The sequence below is a fragment of the Neopelma chrysocephalum genome, unplaced genomic scaffold, assembly GCF_003984885.1.
Source record: "Neopelma chrysocephalum unplaced genomic scaffold, ASM398488v2 Primary Assembly neopelma1_45, whole genome shotgun sequence".
Taxonomy (NCBI): Eukaryota; Metazoa; Chordata; class Aves; order Passeriformes; family Pipridae; genus Neopelma; species Neopelma chrysocephalum.
The window spans coordinates 10,909,238-10,931,681 of record NW_020897704.1 but is presented as its reverse complement, the minus strand read 5'-3'; the positions used below and the strand labels follow the sequence as shown (position 1 = coordinate 10,931,681).

At 37.1% G+C, this 22,444-nt stretch overlaps 1 protein-coding gene across 4 annotated transcripts in view; it reads right to left on the bottom strand.

Annotated features, from left to right (window-relative positions):
* The window catches only part of SRPK2 (SRSF protein kinase 2), a 139,416-nt gene that overhangs the window by 92,235 nt on the left and 24,737 nt on the right, over positions 1 to 22,444 (bottom strand). The gene's annotated exons all lie outside the window — the stretch shown is intronic.

Genomic DNA, 22,444 nt, shown 5'->3' with positions numbered 1-22,444 from the left:
GGGGGGGACCTGCCCCGGGGAAAAACGCCGAAACAAAGGGTTCGCGGCACGAAACGCCTTCCCGGTTACCCCGCGGAGATGTGCTGCACACCCGCGAAAACCTTGCAGATCAAAAGCCCTGAAAAATATGGCTCTTTGAATCATTTTTGTCACAAAGAACGAGGTATTAAATCACTACTTTCGTGCACGAGTGAGATACCAGACATGGAAGGCACTAGGCAGAGCTGGATTTTGGGTTTTAGTGCTCTGCCTCTAATGCCCTCTGAATATACCTTGAAAAGTAATGTTTCATTTTCTTTTTTCTTTTTTTTTTTTATACCTATTAATCTACTCAGAGGGTGGTTGGGCACTGGAACAGGCTCCCCAGGGAAGTGGTCACAGCATCAAGCCTGACAGAGTTCAAGAAGAATTTGGACAATGCTCTTGGGCACATGGTGTGACTCTTGGTGATGGTCTTGTGCAGGGCCAGGAGCTGGACTCTGTGATCCCTTTGAGTTCCTTCCAACTCAGGATATTCTGTGATCCTGTAATCACCAATCCAGCACCCGTAAGGCCTGGGCTGGTATCTTGTTCCCAAAACGCCTGGCAGCGCACTCAGGCACAGACACCCGGAGTGGGTGCCACCAAGGGGAGATCACCCTGCCACTCGGTGCACAAGATCCTGTCAAAGCAGAACAGACACTACTGAAAAATGAATTCACCAGGAGCTCTGGAGTCAAGAGGCTGGTGACCCAAAAAATACAAAGAACCATATCATGGATGTGAGCATCATTTTAAGATCCTATCCTTGCCAGAGACAGTAGTGCCACCTATGGAAATACTGGTAAGACCTGTACAACACTATGTCCACTTATTTACAGCCGCAGTAAGCTTCAACTGTTTATGAGTAACCATTCCATGACAAGAGCTTCAATCTGACCTCTCTTCCTCTCTTTACACACATCTCAGGTACAAAGCCTCAGAAATTTCTGAAAACAGAAGAAGAGAAACTGGATAACTAGATTATTTTTTTTCAACAAAAGTTACAAAAATATTACTGCTTGAATGAGTTTACCACCCTCATGCTCTGGTGGAAGGGTTGCAAGCCAGCACTGATTATCATCTCATCAAGCATATGCCACTTATTCTTCCCAAAAGATACTGATAAGAGGAAACTCCAAGAAGTATCTCAGTTCTCAAATCCAAAGTACATGCTTCTCAGATCTTTGAAGACATGTCTGTGAGATGTCAGTATGTCCACAACTGGCTCCACTGAGTGACTGCAAGGACCATAAAAAAACCTTCCTTTACCATTGTCCATCCCAAGCAGCAGGTGCTCCTACAGTCACAGCTACCAGCAGACTTCCCTGCATACCCAGACGCACATCCCGACCCAGGCAGAACTCCAGCTGCTGCAGGAAAGTCCAGGCTGCAGTTAGGAAGCCTCCCCAGGTTCTGGGCAGCTCCAGAACTGCAGCCTGCTAAAGAACAAGTTTGCTGCTCTGGTCTCTTGGACCTCACTACCAAAGGTCCATAGCAATTCTCATTTAGGCCACATGCATCTTTCCCTCTGTGCCTCAGTTCTCCAGCTAACAAAATGGAATGACAGCATCAACGAAATTCCCTGGAGTACTGTTTAGGGATTTTTTCCAATTAAAAAACAACCCAACAATCTATGATAAAAGACCAGTGAGCACCCTGAACACTAAATTATCTACTTTTGTAATCAAATATAGCTGTTAAGTATAACTTAGAACCACACGGTGGCTAACACCTGAAAAACCCACTCATATTACAGTAAAAAAACTTCTGACGTGTTAAGAACTATCCTGTACGGCACAAAGGCTCCACAAACAGCTTTAACACCTCTTCGTTTTCAACTATACAATCATCTGTTATTTTAAAATACATTTGTAGTGCAACATAGGACATTGGTGTTGATCACACAAATTATGAAATGCACTGGATATATTGCTACTTATTTTAATTATTGTTTGAAACAAGATCAAATAGACCAAAGAACAGTGGCACAGTATGATCAAAAAGATCTACTGCAGAACTCAACCATATATTCAGAACACTACAAAAATATTTCTCAGAAAGACACTGCTTTTAAGAAAATTCAGAAAACAGTTACTGTGACAATTCTCTGAATATAGACCTACTTTGTATCACACAGGTTAAAAGAGAGTACTTCTACTTTTTTTTTAAGGACCAGCACACCTGCAATTCTTTATGGATTCTCTCTTCTTACTCTGACCCAATATGGTTCAACAAGAACAGGATGCTTTCATTACCCATTGTGATAACACATTTGTGTTGTCAGTACTAAAAGCTACATCACAGAAATTTTTGCGGGATGGAGAAGACTAAAGGTTGTAAAAACTTTGTGGAGCAAACTTATCCCTTTAGTACTCGGCTTTTCCTCCCCCACCCTTTTTTATGAAGGAATGTTAGAAGGCGGTGCTCTCAATTGCTTACTCTCACTTTTGGACAGAGATAAAATTGAGAATTCTGAGATGCAAACTAAAGCTCATTTCCCCTACCACAGATCTTTGACACTGACTGACTATAAAAATGTTCCTCAATTTGATAATCCAACAGGTTTTTTAATTCCTTCTGAACATGCTTAACCCTGTTAAAATTGAAAATTGATTATATAAATGGATACTAACAAGGCAGGACTTTATAGCAAAACAAAATCTGCAGTTTGAAACAAAGTGATCAACTGATCCACTCCATAATCAAGCCTCCACATAGGTTTTTCAATGGATGTCTAGAGATTATCACAATTAAGACTAACAAGACCCTACAAATGTTAAAAACAAAATCCAAAATATAAGTTACTTCACTGCAAGTTTTAAATCTCTAGATGTTCCAAGAGATTCAAAAACATTTCTTTCCCATGGTATTTTAGCACGTAATATAGTTTTATTTTTGGTAACCAAGTGGCAACAAAGATATATTTAATACAGCTGTAAGAAGAATTTAAATGAGATTTCATAGGGAAAAAAATTCAAGTGTTTTAATGAGCATTCCATTCCACAAGTTGATAAAACTTCCATCACACGGTTTTGGAGTTTTTCTTTCCCCTTTTTCTCTTCTGTCAACTTAAAATATTTTCTTATTTGGGATTTACCTATCTTTTGTCTCTGCTATCTAAGACTTTTGCAAGTGGACCCATTTTGTTCATTTTTAAAAGCAAATCTGTACCTTTACACATCCATTCTGCACCATCAAGGTCAGGCTGATACCATCATTTTTACTCCTGATAAAATAATATCCCCAAAATAAGACAGATGAGTTTTACACTAAGTGCCTTTAGACCATAAGAGACTAATGGCTGCAGAAACAGTAATGCTTTCACTTTTTTATTTTGATTTTTTATAATTTACATATCCAGAAATATGGGCTCATTTACAGAATTTATTAGAACATATAAATTGCATCTCAACTCCAAATAAAAAAAGAAAAAAACCCTTCAAATTCAGCACCTCTTCCTGAAGGCCTCTTGGTTCAAGACCCTCCAACCTAACAAAGAGAACTAACCCTTTCACTTTTGGTTGATCTTCAAGTGCTGTGGCCCAGAGGTAAATGCTGGGCTGTTCAGGACAAAGAACCACACCTTTAATGGCTTTCATGAGTTAATTAGATAATTGTAGTGATCAGCACCCGGAGGTACATTGAATCTCTGCTTAGTGAGCAAGCACTTATGTTCTCACTGATTTTTGTACCGTCCTAATTTCAGAGGCCACAAAAAGACAAGTTCTACTGCAAGTAGAACCACACCCAGAAGAATAGATCATAACACTGGCTGAAAAAAAAGATGAAGATGAATGAAAATTAGTGCTTGCAAATCTCAAAGCAGCGGTTAATACAATTGATTTCTCCAGTTACAGAATAACAATAAATTATTTTTATAAATTATTATATAAATTATTGGGCAGTATCATTGTCACTACCTCCTCAGTCATTCCATGAACTTTATCAGCCTACTTTGAGGAATTTTGCACTCTGTACAGATTGAGTGGCAGACAACTGGCTCTCAGCCAAGGCCTGAGCAAAGCAGATACACTAAGTCTCTAAAGCCATACTATTCAAGCTGTGATTGAATGAAAACAAAAAACAGAAAGGCTCTGCACTGCCCAAAATGACTTCATAATCATCAGGATTTCTATTTTTTTAAACCAAAACAAAGCAGAAACTAACCATTTAGAGGGATCTGTGCTCAGAATTTTTTTTTTCAGCCTAGATGTTTGTGTCCTCTGAGATGTTCAGGTGTAAGTGGTGCGTTAGACCAGACAAAAAGACACCACATGAACTTAAAACAGGATGGGATCTTCTTTTAGAGAAAGATAATTTGCTTTGTCAAAAAATAAGAGACCAAAGGCTTGGAAAAATGGAGAGCAGAGTTCTACAAAGAGATGCTGGCAGTTTCTAAACTCAAAGGGGACTTGTTGGAGAGCATCATGCCAAAGGTTTCAAGAAACCTGAAGTTTCCACAATGATTTTAGAACAAACCACCTCAGAAAGGGTAAGGGAAGAAACTCTTCATGCAAGACAAAGAGAAGTTCTTTTATTTCAATAATGTGAAAAAAAAAGAAAAAATCAGACATGGGAACTAGGAATCTCTGAGGAATATAAACATAATCTGGAAAAAAGAACAGGGGAGCAGAACTAACCCAGAGTTTTGTTTATTTATTTTTATCAATAAAAAACACACAGAGCTCTCCACAAGAAAAGAAAGAAAAAACCCCCCTAGATGCTGCTCAAGAACAGATGGAAAAGTGCGGACAAGGTATATGACACTGCACAAACTGTTCCCTACGACATATGGGTAGATATCAGAGTCACCACAATTTCAAAGTCAACTGACAGAAGTCACCGTTTCACTAAAAATTTAATCATGTCTACCGCAAACAGATTATCTCAATGGTCTACAACATGTTCATCAGTCAAGATTAAAATATCTTACTGACGGTGCATGTATTAAATTTATCCAGGGCAGAGATCCACTGTTGCAGAACTCAACTAATACAGCTTCTCCCCACCCCTCTTTTGGAAGTAAGGGAAGAGACGAAGTGACAGCTAAACAGAAGTACCTTCATTTTTTTGCAATGTAAACCCTTGCCACCCAAATTTCCATGCATTCTTTTTAAAATAAACATTATACTTAACAGATGAAAGAAAAATATACTTATTTTTTAATTAATAAGTAGGCTCATCCTACTTACACTAACATGTTTTGTTAGTGTAAGCTGATCATAAACAGGTTTAGGGCTTTTCTTCCATTTTCTGTGTGGTATGTATGTTAGGACACAAACTCGAGGTGTTTTTAGTCTTTCTTCTACACTATCTTTAAACATCTTTTTCCCTATCAATATCCATCCTAGTCTATTCTCCATTGTCTTTTCCATACTTATGTCACATTGGTGCTACAGCTGCTTGGATCTTATAATTTGCCTATAAAACCCTACTCCTGCTCTAAGCTGACTACTTCCAGTGTTACTGTTAAAAGAAATAATCCTGCTTCCCAAATCAATCTCTAAAGACCGACATGAAAATACTACACAAAGGAAATTAATCAAATTACCTATTCTAAGCAAATTTTCAGCCTTGAAGTCAAGAAATGCATTAGGAACTTGGGTATCACTAATGTGATTTTTACATGGACAGATCTATGTTTTGAGTTGTGGACAACCGTTGTATAAGTGACATGTTAAACAGTATAGACAGCAATAAAATAAAATTCTCTCAATGAGGCACTGGGTATCACTAGACAAGATTAGGCAGATTTACACACAACTTGAGAGGTTCACTTGTTGCTATGTTTTAGATCGTATACTTTTAAAATAAATGGTTCTAAAATAGAATCACAGGCTCTAGCACCAGGGGTTTCAAAATGGCACAAACATAGAGCAAGCCTAAATTTGATAAACATATGAATACTAAATGGAGTAGTATGGAAGCACAGAGAGTATAACTGCCCTAAAATAAATTGTTCTTCCAGAGGTTACTAAGCTTTTGAAGTGAGAAAAAAAACAAACCAGTATGTTTATAGACTTCTTCAGGTCTCTCATGCACAACATTCACAGCAATGCTGAAACACAAGCCAGTGAGTGCCTCACTGAAGAATAAGTGACAGAAAACCAGCTGTTTGCAATCTCCTGTTGGGGAGATTACATTAATATTTTTAGTATTATTCCTTTTCAGTATCATAAATAATATTTTGCTCAGGGCATGAGGAAATTACAATTGAACTTTTAAGGTTATGCTATAGTTGAAATATTAAAATCACCATTGTAAGAAACTGTTTACTTCAAAATGATAAAGCAAACTCCCTCCTTTCCTAAAGGCATGTATAAGAAAAAGTCAGTAACAATGAAATGCACAGCATTTTAAACATTTTTGTAAGAGTCAGGTTTTAGTTACTGCTCTGAATGATGCCTCCCAGGACATGGTTGGCCCTCCTAGCTGCCAGGGCACTGATGACTCATATTCAACTTGCCATCGAACAGGACCCCCAGGTCCCTTTCCATGGCACTGCCTTCCAGCATCTCATTCCCCAGTCTGTACAGACATCCAGGGTTGCCCCATCCCAGGTGCAGAATCCGGCACTTTCCCTTGTTGAACTTCATATGGTTGGTGACTGCCCAGCCCTCTAATTTGAGGCAAGACATCAAAGTCTCTCTGCAGGCCCTCCCTGCCTTTGAAGGAGTCAACAGGTCTTCTCAGTTTTGTGTCATCTGGAAATTTGCTTAGTGTCCCTTCCAGTCCTGTATCCAAGTCATTCATTTATGAAGATGTTGAAGAGCACAGGGCCCAAGATGGAGCCCTGTGGAACCCCACTAGTGACAGGTCTCCAGTCTGATGTTCCCCCATTCACTATTACCCTCTGTGCTCCACTCGGGAGCCAATTTCTCACCCACCACATGGTGTGTTTATCCAGCTGTTTGCTGGACATTTTGTCCAGGAGGATCCCGTGAGAGACAGTATGGAAAGCTTTACTCAAATGCAAAAAGATACCTGAGCTGAGGTTGAAAAGTAATACTTTTACAAAATATTCTGAGGGAAACCTGTCTTCCTTCAAAATGGCTTAGTATCCCTGGTTAGTACCCAAGAGTTAAATCTATCCTAATTCTTAAAGACAGACATCTTTCATCCAAATGACTCTGCTACGTGGTTAGCACTGTTCTCCTTAACATGAATAGAGGCCAAAGCTAATCTGAAAGACAGATATATACCTTTATATACCTTTAATGGTAGTCATTGTCTTGTTTTTGCAGAGGAAAATGGAAGATCATTTAATGAGGACATACTTAAAAATGGTATTTTATTCAAGAAAAATAGCAACAACAGTACTATCATTTTAAAACTTCATTTCACTGAATCTTCACCATGAGGAGGACCTTGAAAAATACAGGATACAGAAAGGAATGAAACATGGTAGGAAAGGAAACATACACTGCAGATCACAAGAGTGGAAATGAGAAGCTTGAGAACATCCACAATACAGTCAAGTTTGTTTCTGCTTCTCCAAAAAGGAAGAAAGCATACAAAATACACAGATGAATTTGCCTTTTACTTGTTTAAATAATTACTTTCCAAATATATAAATATATAACATAAGTCACATAAGTAATACCTGGGAAGAATTTTTTATAGAGTCAAATTATATATGAGAATCTTTGAAGGAAGTTTGTAGATAAATTTGAGGAAGCATTAGGTATTTAAGAAGAAAAGCATTACTATATGCTACAATTACTCTACAAATGGCCCATTATGAACACAAGAAAGCAGAATTGCAGTTAAACCTAACAATGAATTTGAATTTCTTTTAGTCACCCATGTAACTTAACTAAGCCTTGTTGAGATAATCTGTCAATTGATCTTTTGCCAGACTGTACAACTCATTAATAAAGTGCTTACTGAAACACAAAGGTGGCAGTAAGAGGAATTCTTCGTTCTGATAGTTCTGCTGAGTCTGGCAGCGTTTGCTGTACCAGATGTATGCCCAGCACCAAGTTGTTGCTTTTCCCTCTCTCCTCCCATCTCAGGCCACTAACCAACTCTGTCAAAAGTTTGTTCAAAAATCTGTGGTTGTACAAAAAGTCTATCTGCAAAGGAAAAAAAAAATTAAACTTCTTTTTCGTAACTACTTGTCACATTAAATACCAGTAAAGCACACCAAAGAAAGCACTATTAACCCCAAACATGACAGTGCTTGTTATTTCCTAATTATTTATATACTGAACTTCATTATTTATATGTATTTAACCTTCATGAGAAAGGTTTTGTTTGGAGAGGACAAGGACATAGTTGAGAAAATTTCTTAGAGCTGCTGAGAAACAGAAAGGTTATTTCTACGAGTTTATCCATTTTGAGAAAAAAACCCCAAAATATTTTAAGTATGTTAAAATGTATCCTCCTGTCCTTGAAAATCAGTTGCCAATTGCTTTCTCTTACTAGGCAAAAAACATCTCCATATGGAAACAGTTGGACATTAGGTAGCTAGAGACAGAGTAATTTAAGAAGTTATTACTCCAAGTTAAAACACAGTAAGTCATTAGCTGTATTTTCCAAACCTTGTCTAGAGAGAGGCAAATGGTTTGCTGGGTGTGCATGGACAGCTTTTCTGCTGAAGTTGAAAAAAATTCAAGTTCCAGCAAAATAATGGAGTGTTAGACACTCTCAAACTACATAATTTCTAATATCTTTACCATCTTAACTCACTAGACAAAACGAGTAATTTCTGATTTCTAATCCAAAATATTTCTAATTTATTCCTTTTACAATCTAGTGTACAATTGTTATTGTATTAGGATCCTTCTGATAATAGCGTTTTCTTTCTGGTCTATAATTTGCCTAAATGCCTTAAGTGCTGTTCATATTTTCAACTACTATTACTTTTCCACTCACTTATGTGCTTTTTCTTCAAAATCCATGAAAAAAATAAATTGCTCTAATGTAGCAGAATGAGAAATTAAATTCCAGCCTTGAAGAAAAAACAGGTTCTATTCATCCAGATTGAGTCAAGCGTATGTTACCTTATAAAGACTAAAGCAATGAGTCATAAAACCTTGCACACAGATTCCTGCCTCTCCTAGGAGATGAAGCTACATGATTTACCCGAAAGGATTAAACTGGGTCACAATTATTGAATACATGTTATAACCTTAAACTTCAGGTTAGAATTTCTCCTAAGTCTTACTTTTTATTATCATTCACTGCTTTATATTTTCTACTTTTTGTTACAAATTTTACAGTTAGAAATCCTTATAGTAGAAATATTTTTAAATTGAGATATTTTGACATGATATTCACTGAATGCTTTTCAATAAGCTTTTACATTGTGATGATCACCACAGTATCTACATAACTGGCTTTTCCAAATACTCTTGCAAGGTTTTCGACATTTCTTATCCAGCAGATCGTCAGGCTCTTATACTCCTTGAATTCTCAGGTGCAAAGAGATGTTCTCAGCTCAGTTCCTCTAGAACATGAGCATGAGACAGGATTTGTTTTACCTTTCCTGGCCTCGTAAGAGTACAAGCAGTTCTCCGAAAAAGCTCCATCCAAAAAGCACATGTCATCCCAAGCACAAAGTAAGCCAAAAACCTCTCCACTTTAGCAGTGATTTGTGCCCCACAGGGACACGGGTCCCTGTGGTGATCAGTACACAAAGTGCAACTCTTCAGGAACACCAGGCAGGTTACACAGTTGTCTCTGTCAAACTTCATATAAGATGTTCCTTATGGTTTATAATGAAGGAGACAAGGGGAAGAAGAGAGAAACAAAAAGTGTTTTGTACATGAAGAAGGAGTAGGAGCAAGAGGAACATCCTCAGCTGCCATTAAAAGTGCCAAAAACAAGATACTGATGCCAGCTGTACCATGCCACACTCACCAAATAACATCCAATACTCCTGGGTTTACCTCTAGTTCCTATATTTGGACACGGTACAACTCCTGTTTAAATAAGCCTGACCACATCCACTACGCAGTATGGGTTCTGGGTTATCAGGCACCAGTGAATGAAATATTAAGGATTTGTCTCACAGCAACCTTCCCAATATAACACAAAACTTCAAAATTCTGTATCCAACTAGTCAGCCATCCTTCAGTATGCTCTTGGCAGCTTGTTTCTTGTTGAAGAGACAACTTAAGGGCCAATACAAACCCTTGAAGAACACTGAAATCCTCTTAGAGCCTGCCAGACCAATTACCGCAAGGAAAAGGCTTTGGATCATGGCACCTGCACACACCTTTGCTATCTCTGAGGTCAAGTACCCAAGTGGCAGAAAGAACTTAACATGAAACCACCACCACATTCCAGTCATCCGAAATGCACGTGCACTAACTGTAATCGTTCCTGCCTCTCACACATGGATCTGCCTTCCCACTGCCACAACCACCACCGCTGAAAGCAAGAAAACCCAGAAACCACACAGAAGGAAATCGTCTTTGTAACACACACACCTAGTAACAGCAATAAAGATGTAATGATTGTACCTGAGAACAAATATGATTCTCCATTAACAGAGTATCCTTTTTTATCTTGAAATATTTTAGTTAAGTAAATGGATCTACCTCTTCTTAAATTACATCTTAATCAAGTTTAAGCTTTTGGAAACAGTATTGTTAGTACAGCTATAATACAGAAAAATTAAATTTCAGAATTATTACTGGAGATAAAATTGTACTGCTAACAAATTTTAAACACTCATGCAATGCCCACCTTCTAATTATATTTCAGCTAACTCACACTTCCTTTTCTGCAAGGAACAGAAATACCTTTAATTCTTCAGATGCCTGTCTTTGTGAAGTCTGAATGTAATTACAGTATAAGACATCCATGTATTAAATATCTATAATTGAATATATAGGAAAAGAACATACTATATTTATAAAAATGGAAAGAAAAAATACAAGGTGCTTCCAGCTAAGAGAGTAGTATGAAAGCTTTCTAGTCCTGAAGGACTTCCATTAGGAATATTTTTAATGATACAGATAAAACATACACACATGCAAATACATGTCAAAATATCCCTTTGCTTTGCTTTTGCTCTGTTCTTTGAAAAAATAGGATGTTGATTTTTTTTTTAAAGCAACCTTTTAGATATGCAAAAACAATAAAGGATTGCAAAGGAATCTGGAGAAATATCTACATGTGCAAGATGTGAGAAAAGGAGTAAGTATAAGAAATTTTAAAAAATCTGATCAGAAAAAATTCTGGCTGCTAGAGACAAAATATTTTCATAGGAAAGAAAGGAGTTAAAAGTAACCAGAACAATGGAGGTATTTATATAAAGCAGAGGTCTGCCCAGGCATGAGATCTGATCTTGCAATTGGTAAAGCTATTTACATCTCTGCTGCTTGCCTTTTTTTTCATTCATTAATATCTCATCCAAATTATATCATCAGCAGCAATTGCTGATGAAAAATAGGGAGTGTGCTTTGCTGGTCTGCAAGCCTACCTCTTAAACATTAAGACTTTCCAGGTTATTTTTTTTTAGCTCTACCTTTTTCTCTTCACACCCTCTCCCCTTCTCCATCTGACTTCCCCAACACTTATTCAGCAATCACATGAGAAACCTGGTATTGTCTTGCCTAAAAGCTGGCTACAAATAGTTTCTTGTGCAGTGAAGACACAGTGATGTAGGTGGCGAGTCATCACCCTCCACTCTGCAAATGTGTGGTGACATCATTCAGTAGCTCCTCATGGCCCTCCGGTACCTCCCATCCTCTCCACAATTGCATGAAGCAGATTTTATGGAGCAATGCCACTACAAGGGAAGGACATTACCCAGCCCTCTCCTCACCTGCACCCCTACCCATCATCCCACTCCAATCCAGGTCTCAGCCTTGGTGGCTGCAGCCAAAGAGTCATGTGCCTGTAACCAGCAGATGCATCATCAAACCAGGATGTCAGAACTCCTGTACATATCGGGCTTTTCCTGCATACGTGAGCAGAGACTTCACTGTTGGCAAGACAGGCTTTCAACAACACAGTCCTAATTTTGGCAGTTGTTGGAGCAACATTTAAGCAATATACAATGTTGAACAGACTGCCAACAGTGTCAGTTACATCTTTCATAAAAATAAAACCCTACTGAACTAAAAGAAACTTTGTTTTAAAAACAGACCAGTGCGAATAATCAGGAAGACATCAAAAGGAAAAGGAAAATGGAAAGAAAAAACAGATTGGCAGGTAACACTCTATCTTTTAGGTTTTTGCTGAGGGCTCAGAGAAAGGGTGAATCCCATCCTTAGACCATTTCCCTTTTTATAAATAAAATAAAAAACCTGATGAAAGAGCATGGAAAGTTAAATTATCTGATTTCTTTTCTAGTTTTACTATCCTATTTACCATTGCCTAAAGTATCCAAGTTTACAGTCACAGAAGATAACATGCTCAAAAATCAGATCACTCAAGTTTCAACAGGACTGGGAAGTCTAGCCCAGACAAATCTCACCTATGATCATCTGGCTCCCTTACAGGGAAGGAAGCACACTTCAAAGATTATATACTTTTAAATGCCACTAGTATTTCACCCTACTTTTAGGAAACATGGAATATGAATAGGTTTATATAATCTTTATTTCCTCCTGGTATTTAACATTCATAATGAGAAACAATGAATAAACATCAGAAGAAGAGACCATCTTAAAAGTTGATTCTAAACAATGTCATTTTGTTAAATCATAGGAATCACTAATTTACCTTCAAATGTTAATTAATAACTACACGAGAGAAAAGAGATGAAAGAGAGTAGAGACTGTTGGGAAATACAAGGAACAAAATAGAATGAGCAGAAATCACTGCAAGCTGAGGAAAAAACTAAGCAGGAGAAAAGTATAGCAAATTTTCTGGGAGAAGGAGAAGGAAGGAACATTGACAGGGAGAAAAGGTATGTTGCCAAGGCGAAAATAGACAGCTGAACACAGTAGACAAAGGAGAATGAGAAAGCTAGAAGAGTGTAGGAAGAAAAGCAAACTAAAAAAAGATGAGGACTAAATCTTGCAAGGGAAAACACTGAATGCAGCAAATGTGCTCAACTTAAGTGAGCCAATGTGAGGTTGTTTAGGAAAAGGACAGAAAGAGCATTTTGAATATTTTAAGGAAGATTGATGCGTGCTCTTCTATGCACTGACTACACAATGCCCCAAAATATATACTGTAAAATAACACATTCTTCCTTTTCCCACAAAAGGACATGACAGTGAGGACGTTGCTACAGACCCCAAGCCTGCACTCCCCTCCTTCTACTCAAACAAGCAACTATGCAATGACAGGAGCTGAGCAAGTGGCAAGTCCACAAGTTGTACCCAGCACTGTACATTTAAAACCATGTTTTGGAGATTCCTATATACTGGAAAATATGACACATTGAGTACAATTTACACTTACTTTAAGAGTCCAAAGTATATTCAGAGAAGTGTCTGCTTTTTTAAATTAGAAATTCAGCTTTTGCCCATTAAAAACTTGTGAATAAGGCAGTAGAATGACATTGTGGACACAAAAAGGAAAATGTGCATTTAAAAATTGGATCTTTTTCAGAGTTTTGATTACTTTTTGCTGTTATTTTTCATGCTTATTTTACTAGAAGACAAGGGAGAAGAGTTTGCTCTTTTTTTTTCTTAAATATGCAACACCCCCAAATTGCTATGTTAAAATTGGAAAAACTCCCAAACAACATGAGTCAGCAAAGCACTCCTCCAACAAGAATAATAAAAAAAAAAGGCTTAACATTGCCCTGGTTTATTTTCACTTAGAAATATCACCAAGAAAAGTGACTGACAGTGATAAAATATTCAGACTTGCTTTATCCCTCAAGGATATTTATTACAATTATTTCATTCCTCTGTTAATCTGCTTGAGAAAGCACGTAAGGTGACTAGATAAAGAAAAGGCCAGATCCAGAAGAAGTACATAAAAAAGTGTAAATTAAATTATTTTATGTTATGCTCGGCTATGTTCAAAGGTCCTCTTAAAAATCTAGCTAGAACAGTGTTAAAGCTACCAAACCCAGCATCTGTAGTGTATAAATCCCTAACATACTACGGAGATCATTGAGGATATCAGCATTATTTTTAAGAGAGAAAAAATTGCTTTCCTACGCTAACTTGTTCCACTGACTGAAGAGGCATGATGACAATTCTCAACCACTAACTTTCAGAGAGATTAAATGAATTCTACCTTTAGTGTCTTCCTCTGAGTTACCAAAATAATTTTCCCACCTATGGTAAAATGGCAAACTCAGGACAGAGTTCAACTCATTATTAATCTAATCCCAAACAGGCTGAACCATCCCAAATGCCCATGTCTCTCCACCAGTACCAAAGTCTGGGCAACCAGATGGGATGTGGATGCCTACACTGAAGACATCCACATGAGGTCAAGCAAATGTCACCTTTACTGTATGGATTCAGGTAGTTGTATCAATACATATAATCTTCACCTATTTAGTTACTAACTCCTGTTGCGATTTAACATGGGATTAAAATATCATTTAACTTCATCCTTCTTCATGTATTAATTACACTGACTCACTTTCCTTCCATAAGGTATAAAAAGGAAGGCTATGGCTTTGATTTTTTTTTTTCAATTTGTTGAACACTGGGGTCACTCAGATGTTCAAAATATGTTTTTTAAATTACTGTTATTCATAAAGGTTAGGAACAGGTACTATTATAGTTCCATCAGCTAATAAATCCCCCTATACAAAGGCAAGCCATCAATGACATTAACATTTATTCTTCCTTGAAAAAGAAAATAACATGGATATGACAAAGTTGGAAGATAGGAAAAGCACAACAAATCAGGGAGAGTATCAGTGGAGAAAAAGCTAAGCACTTATAAAAGTTCAGAAACAAAAGGAAAGAAGAGTGCACAGGGATATTGGCTGAGAAAAATAATTTTTAAAAGGGAAAAACAAATTTCTGTTGCATTTCCTTCATTCATTATCATTCTTATATTTATGCAAAGTAACAGAAGCTATTTTTTTTTCAAAGTTCTATGGCAAGATAAACAAGGAAGTACACAACAGCACAGGTAAATTTAAATAGCGATGTAACTGCACTCAGGCTGATAAAGTTAAATGGGATATATCTAAGCAGATATATTTGTAGATTAAGAGACACATACAGGACTATAAGAACATTTTCAGCCCTATAATGCTCCAAATCCCCCAAACTCTTATAACCTGTGATGGGTATAGTAAAGGCCATTGCAGAATCAGTATTTTTATTCACTATTCAAGAAAATTTAAAATTTTAGTGGGGGATAAACATATTTCTACTGTCACCAGTACAACAGAACTACCAACACAGCCACTCTGTTGTTTCCAGAGTGTGAGTGCTCCAGAGCAGGTACTGCTCGGGTCTGTATTTTGCAGCTGGGTCAGGCTCTGAAAGACTCTGGATATTGCCACAGTGATAGCAAACATTATTGACCATTTTCAACTCAGTTGTGCATTTTATATTCTTTTTTTTTAATTTTTAAGCTAATACCACACTATAAGTTCACGGATGAACATGTGAATTGCTGTCAGAAGATAAGGTTTTAGACACACAGCAGGTTCAAGAAACAGAATCCTCATTGGGAAGACTGAAGTATCTTATAGTAGGGCACATTTTAGTGAACATCAGTTGAAGAGTGACTGAACAGAACAGTTAAACAACAGAAGACTTAGTCCTATAATCATTCTTTGAACTAAGGTTTTAGCTTAACAAATCTAATAGCAGGCAGCTGAATGACAGAATAAAAATGAATCTTTCACAGACCAAGTAACAAGCAAAAGAGAAATAGGTCAATCAACAAAGATGTCATCTTTTGCTGTGTAGCAAAATCTATCCCAGAGTGCTGACATGTAGTGTTTTTTGATTCTGACTTTTCACTTTTACTATAAAAATGTTTATATTAAAGCAAATAATGCAACATTTTAAAATATAAAGATACAGTTAAAATTCAAATCAAAAGTGTAATCATTAAAGTGAAAATATTACCTAAATTGTAGCTAGCTTTTATTATTAAACCATGTCACAAAGTGTAAATGATTTTATTCTGCCAATTAACCTGCAGTGTCAGAACACAGAAATATCTTTAAAGAAGCTAACGAGACGGTGTCTAGGGATGGCACAGAGAGGGCTGGCTCATGTCTTGCATACTGCCATGCATACAGATTGGTACCACAGCCAGCTTAAATTACCTCCACTTACACTCCTGACAGCAGTATGCACATACTGAGTGTCCAAGCAAGTATACTTGCATGAGATAATGAGATAATCACATTTTAAAAACAAATACATACATAAAATACAACCATACTCCAACTACTTTCTGTGCATTTCTGGCAAAGCACCCACAAAAACCAATCAACTAGAGGATGACTGGATGATTTGTTTTCCTCCCCTTTCTTTCCTTTTTTTTTTTTAAACGTCTCCTCTGAGATAGGGAAATCGATGTTTTGCAAAACAGCCTGAAATAGCAGAGGGTGCACACAGGTGTGGGGTTTTTAGTCATTGTAAGACATTTAGTCATTACAAAATACCAGAAGTGCCTAACTTGACCATTTGGCCCTACTTGTACAGCATTGGTGTATGAGCAACTGGGGCAGAGACTATTTTTCCCTGTCAAGAGGGCTTCCTTTATTAACTACTTTGCTTGAAAGCCAGGGCAACATTTACACATTTTTTGTAACTGTTTAGAGTTATATTTTTTTATTGTTAAGATCTCTCCTCAAGCAAGAGCTTTGGGCTTAAACTAGCTTCTCAAAACTGCTTGTCACGCAAAGCTCTTACTTTCGTCATATGCTGGAAGAGGATCTTCCTCCCCCCTCTTGCCCTTGGACAACCACTACAATCAAATATTCCAGATTGCTGCTAATTTCACAAATTTTGTCCTAAATGTTTTAAAGTTTACAGCCAAGATTTGGCCCTCTTTGCTAATTACAGGGGTTTTGCAAGACTAAAACTGAGAAGAGTACGAGACTGAAATGTAACCGCACTTACGGGGTTACAAGGACAGATAAAACCCTGCATACCATTAGCTGCTAACACATGCCAAAAGCAAACTTGTGATCTGCGTGTATTTACTCACATGTAGTGTCATTAGCCACAATTCCAGTTTAAGCCCTCTGGCAGGCCTTTACTCATCTTTCCTTACTCAGTTGTGGATACATGGTCTTAAATCACGTCAAGGGTTCCTTTTTTTTTTTGCCTTGTCCTTAAGACTATTTTTGTACACCAGATAGACTATCTATATATTTTAAGCTGTATGTTAACCTCTTAAGATCTACTCAGAGAGAATATGCTCAGAGAAAACTGTTTTAGACTACTAGTCTCCTTTATATTGTGTGGAATATAAATATATTGTGTGCAACAGCAGTATAAAATTAGAGACATGTTTCTGCCAAAATTATATATGAATACTGGAGATGAAGATCCACCCATTAGTAAATTCTGGAAAAAAAAATATGGATTAAAAACAACGCAAATTTTTTTTTTCCAGATGACAACTTCCATTAGGGTGAGTTCATTTTACCAAATAGCTTTGTTAGGCTGTGGCACTGCTGTGACTGGCTCAAAAAGCAGCAACCTTCTACTGAATATGAAAAGAATATGCAAATTTTTATGTATGAACTAAGAAAACAAAATGGTGAATAGCTGTGTTTTCCATTTTTAAACACAAAGACATACCCCACAGCTACCTGAAAATATTGCTACTGATTAAGTAACATTCACTTCAATTCACCTGACCTTTGGTCAGTTCTGTGTTTTCCAGGTTAAAGATGTCACAGCAGGTTTCACCACACATTTCCAATGCCAAAACAAGAACCATTTCAGCCCTGCTGTACCAATGGAGCTAATCCAGTTTTCTGGAAGAGGAGAACATGTTTATCACTGACCTGAGTACTGCCCTGTAAGACTCACTTTGATGAAGAACAATGAAAACTTTCATTAGTATGGCAGAGTGGAAAAGGGGTTGAAATCAATATTTTACTACAGTCCATGTTTAAATCCCTCTAGTAATCCCTGTTACTTAGCAGTTTGCTTTACTGTTTAAAAAAAAAAATCATTAGCCATCTTTTTCCTGCGGCATTCCTCAAGGCAGACTGATTATAATAGTGCCTTCTCTCTCTTTGTAAGCAAAACGCTGTAGAAGACACTTGGCACTGATGATGCTGTTGAAGCACTGCTTTCCTCTCATCTCAGAGACAGCTGCACTGGAGGCATTTCCTCAAAAAAATACAATAATGCCCAATAATTAACAGGATACATTTGTGTTTTATTGACACAGCATTATAGCTTAAGTTCATTCAAAATCCAAAATGCACATTTTTCCAGTGATTATGGAGGGTGCCAACTGTCAGGGAGATGCCAGACAAGCCCTTTTGAGAGCTGTTATACTGCCTTCAATTAAAATCACTTTTTTTTTCTTTGCACATTAGTAAGTACTTTTAGTACCTTAACAAAGAAATGTCAGGATAACTGTGCTTTGAATACATATCTACATTGTGGTATTAAAGCCTTTTGAAGATACACTTTCATGCCAAGTCCTTATTTTCATCTCCTCCAGCATTATAGCCACGGAGCATTTGTGACAGACCTCAAAGCCTACTAAGACTCCAGTTTTCCATATTCTAGCTCCAACACTGCTATCAGACACAGAATTCACAGAAAACACTGAGGATCCCATTTACACCAGCCAGAACATCTTACATAACAATGAAGTATTCTTATACAGAGTTTACATTACATTATCCTCAGCTAGGGTTAGAGCATACTGTTCCATATAAAAACACAGAGACAAGACTGTTTCCCTGAATGAAGAGCTTACAGGCTAAGAATACAAGGAGTACACCGTGGGGACGGGAAGGCAGGCATGGGGAGATAAAAGCATTTATAAATGCATCTACACAGACAACATTTACCATTAGAGTAATGCAATTGCCAACCATATCTATCATCCCCTCAACTCCTTATGGGTATGATGGCAGAAATGGTAAGGAGGTTGAAAAATATGAGTGCAGCAGCTACAAATGTTGGCGATGAAGGGTATTTATAGGAAAGGAACACCACAGCAAGAAGAATGGAGCATTTACAGGAGATAAGGAATGAGTGGGCAAGGCTTACAATGCTGACAGCTATGAAGAGACAGATGATGCAATCAGATTTGCACATGAGGGAGGAACACAGTGGGCAAGTGCAGATAATAGGGGGAAAAAATAAGCTGGATCAGCTTAACAGTGAATGCTGATGAAGAAATTTTAAAAGGATACTTAGTCAAAATAAGAAACAGAATTCATTGTGCATTCTTCTGAGAAGGACTCAAAGGGATGATCCTGCAGTGATCAAGTTGGTGGATAAGGCATACATATTTTCTTTCTCGAATAAATTGGTTCTACCCACTTGAGAAGCTGCCTTTTAGCATATAAATATATTTTATTGCTCCAATTAAGATGCTCTTCTGCATTTTGTATCTTAAGTCACAGCAGAACATCAAGCACTCCAAGGTCTGGGGTTTTTGGGGTTTTGGTTTTGGGAGGGTTTTTTTGTTTGCTTTTTAAGAGCTTTCATGATTTCATACTAACTATACATGAAACTAACTGGTAGTCTAACAATTTCATCTGCAATATGGTATCTTTAGCAGCACAGTGTTATTCAACATATGGGATTAATGTTATGCAAAATACATAATTTGAAGGAGAAGGGATTGGTAATAATCTTGCTGTAATGCCTCTGAGAGCGGGAATATGAAAATACTATGAAGTGAATGACTGTGTCTTCTGGAACCATATACTTTAAAATATCTTCCTGTTATTGGTTGTATGACTTCACTAAGATGACAAAACTACGTTGATCTCTTAAATAAATGCGTCATTCCTTAAATCTAAACTGAATTTTGTATTTACTGAATTATATGCTTTAATGGTAGAATATCTCAGTATTATTGTTTAACCTTTAAAACACTGGTGCATACATTTAACACTATGTATATCTGCTTTTTGCCTCTAAGTATGCAGCAATATGGAGAGATTGATACAGCCCATTTATATTCTAATGCTTTTCTTGAAGCACACACTTGTGTGTCATGAAGTGGGCAACTGCACAGTGTCACTGACTGCTAGTAATTATTATCAGTCATACAACCAGTCAACATTTCTTTTTCTACAGTTGACCCCAAACCACAAAAGATGCTAAATTACTCAACTAGCTCTCCAAAAGATGATCGTGGGTCCTTTCCCTGGATTCTTCACTGACACTACACAAACCAAAGTAGCCTTTGCCCACTACAGCTTTCACTCTGAATCTGCTCTCAACATCCAGCCTTACAATAAACTCCTGTACCTGAGAGGGCTCTAAGCACCACTTCAAGGACGAACTTAGCATGCAGAATTTCTAACTGCATGTGGCTTGCCAAGTCATGCGAGACAAAGGTTACCTGTAACTATATAAAAATAGAAGGGCATATAGCTAATGATTTTCTATAAACAAATACCAGCTAATAAACGAAGATCAAAACCTTTTTTGTCTATCAATTGCTTCCCTTCTCATTTTTGAGCAGGAAGTCCTATTTTAAATTAAGTCAAATTATGTTAATTAAGTGTAATGATCTTGTAGCATTATCAATGTTATAAGCACTACCCGTTCACTGAGAAGAGTGCCTGGAGACTTCAAACTACAATAGTCATCAACCCCCAGATGAGTGTGTATCATCAGGACAATACAATTCAAGGTCCTTGCTTTCCTAAATTAAAAGAGGTTCCGTGAAGCTGAATCTAGAAGCAAGAAAAATAACTTAGAATAAAATTACTCAAACCGCTGAATTTTAAGTGCAGCTGTCAGAGATATCAAAGTTTTAGGGACATATGCAATATTTACATAGATTTTAACGGTTTAGTCTGCACGTAGCCTGCATACAACCCTGAATCTTAGAATGTCCTACCTCTTTAATGAGCTCCTAACTGACCAGTGTATTTAACCTATATCCCATTAAAAAATAAAGAAGGTAAGTACAAGGGCAGAAATATAACTTCTGAAATTTAATGGGACAGGGCACAGAATAATGCTTTAATATTTGTAGATCAATAATGAAAATATGCAGAGCCACATCTAAGGGAATTCATTTTCAAAGCAATACTTCTTGCAATCACTTAAATAAATTGATTATTGTACATTAAATCATTACAGTCAAAGAATACAATAATGTAGAAGAATTATAATTCTCTTTGAATTAAGATATCACAAGCAATTCCCAGACTCAGATTTGTGCTTGAGGTATTTTTTCATATGGGAAAGACACATCTCAGCATTCAAAACCGCTGATACTGATGAGGCAACTCATGAATTAGCCTGAGTGAGAAATGTCCAACAGGGCTTCAAGAGCCCTCAGCCCAAAATTACTTTCAAAAAGGAGACAAATGAAAGAATATAAAACCTACTAAGAGGGCAATTTTAGAGAATGCAAAGTATTTTTCTCTGTTGGAGAGCTGGCAGATGGTGAGCTATCACAATGTTAAGCACTATTACCAGAAAACAATTACAGAGCTTATTATCTGAAAGATAAGTCACTACATCAGGTTTAAACTCCTGCAAAACGCAATACATGCATAGGAAGAAAAATTAAACAAAAAATGACATCACTCTCAATGTAAAAGAAGAAACTTATATACGATATGACAGCTTAATGCATCTGCAATTCTGTTCAGTGTGCTCTAGGGTGACCCTGCTTGAGCAGGGAGGTCGGACCAGATGATTCACTGTGGTCCTTTCCAACCTGACCCATTCTGTGATTCTGCAAACAATTCAGCCACAAATAGGATGAAGAATTTCTAAGAGTGGAGATGACTTAGCATTGCTAAATGCTGATTCACTTAAGAGTTTATTTTGGTTTTGGCTTTCACATATTTTTGCCTTTTCAAAGCAACAATGAGGGGCAGGAGGAAGCTAAGAGCAGGTAAAAGTGCAGCTGCTCTAAAACATTTCATAACCGTTTGCCAAAGGAATTTCAGCCACATGTGTAACACCAGCAGCCTGTGTTCTGAAAGCTGAAATCAATGCCAGCAGGGAAACCTTTCAGATAAAGCTTTGAAGTAACGAGGTTCAAACTAAATCTTTTTCCTTTGGAAGGGAGAGTAAAAATCAAATACTCTTCCAAATTTAAACACCTTGAGAACATTTATAAGAATTTATCCTTTACTTACAGGCTACTAGTTAGTTAATTATTTTCTTACCAAAGTAGTGGAAAAGCTTGTTTTCACCTATGATGTATTAGGGCTTCAGGTTTATAACCATACAGTTAACGTAAAGATATTGCAATACAGAAGAACTTCTAATATCTTCAGTCATTTCTAATACAAGTATCAAGAGTAGGCAAAACGAGCAAATAATTTCTAAAACACATATAGTAAAAGATATATAAAAGATTTATCAGTCCAGAGGTGAGTCTGACAATCAGTACA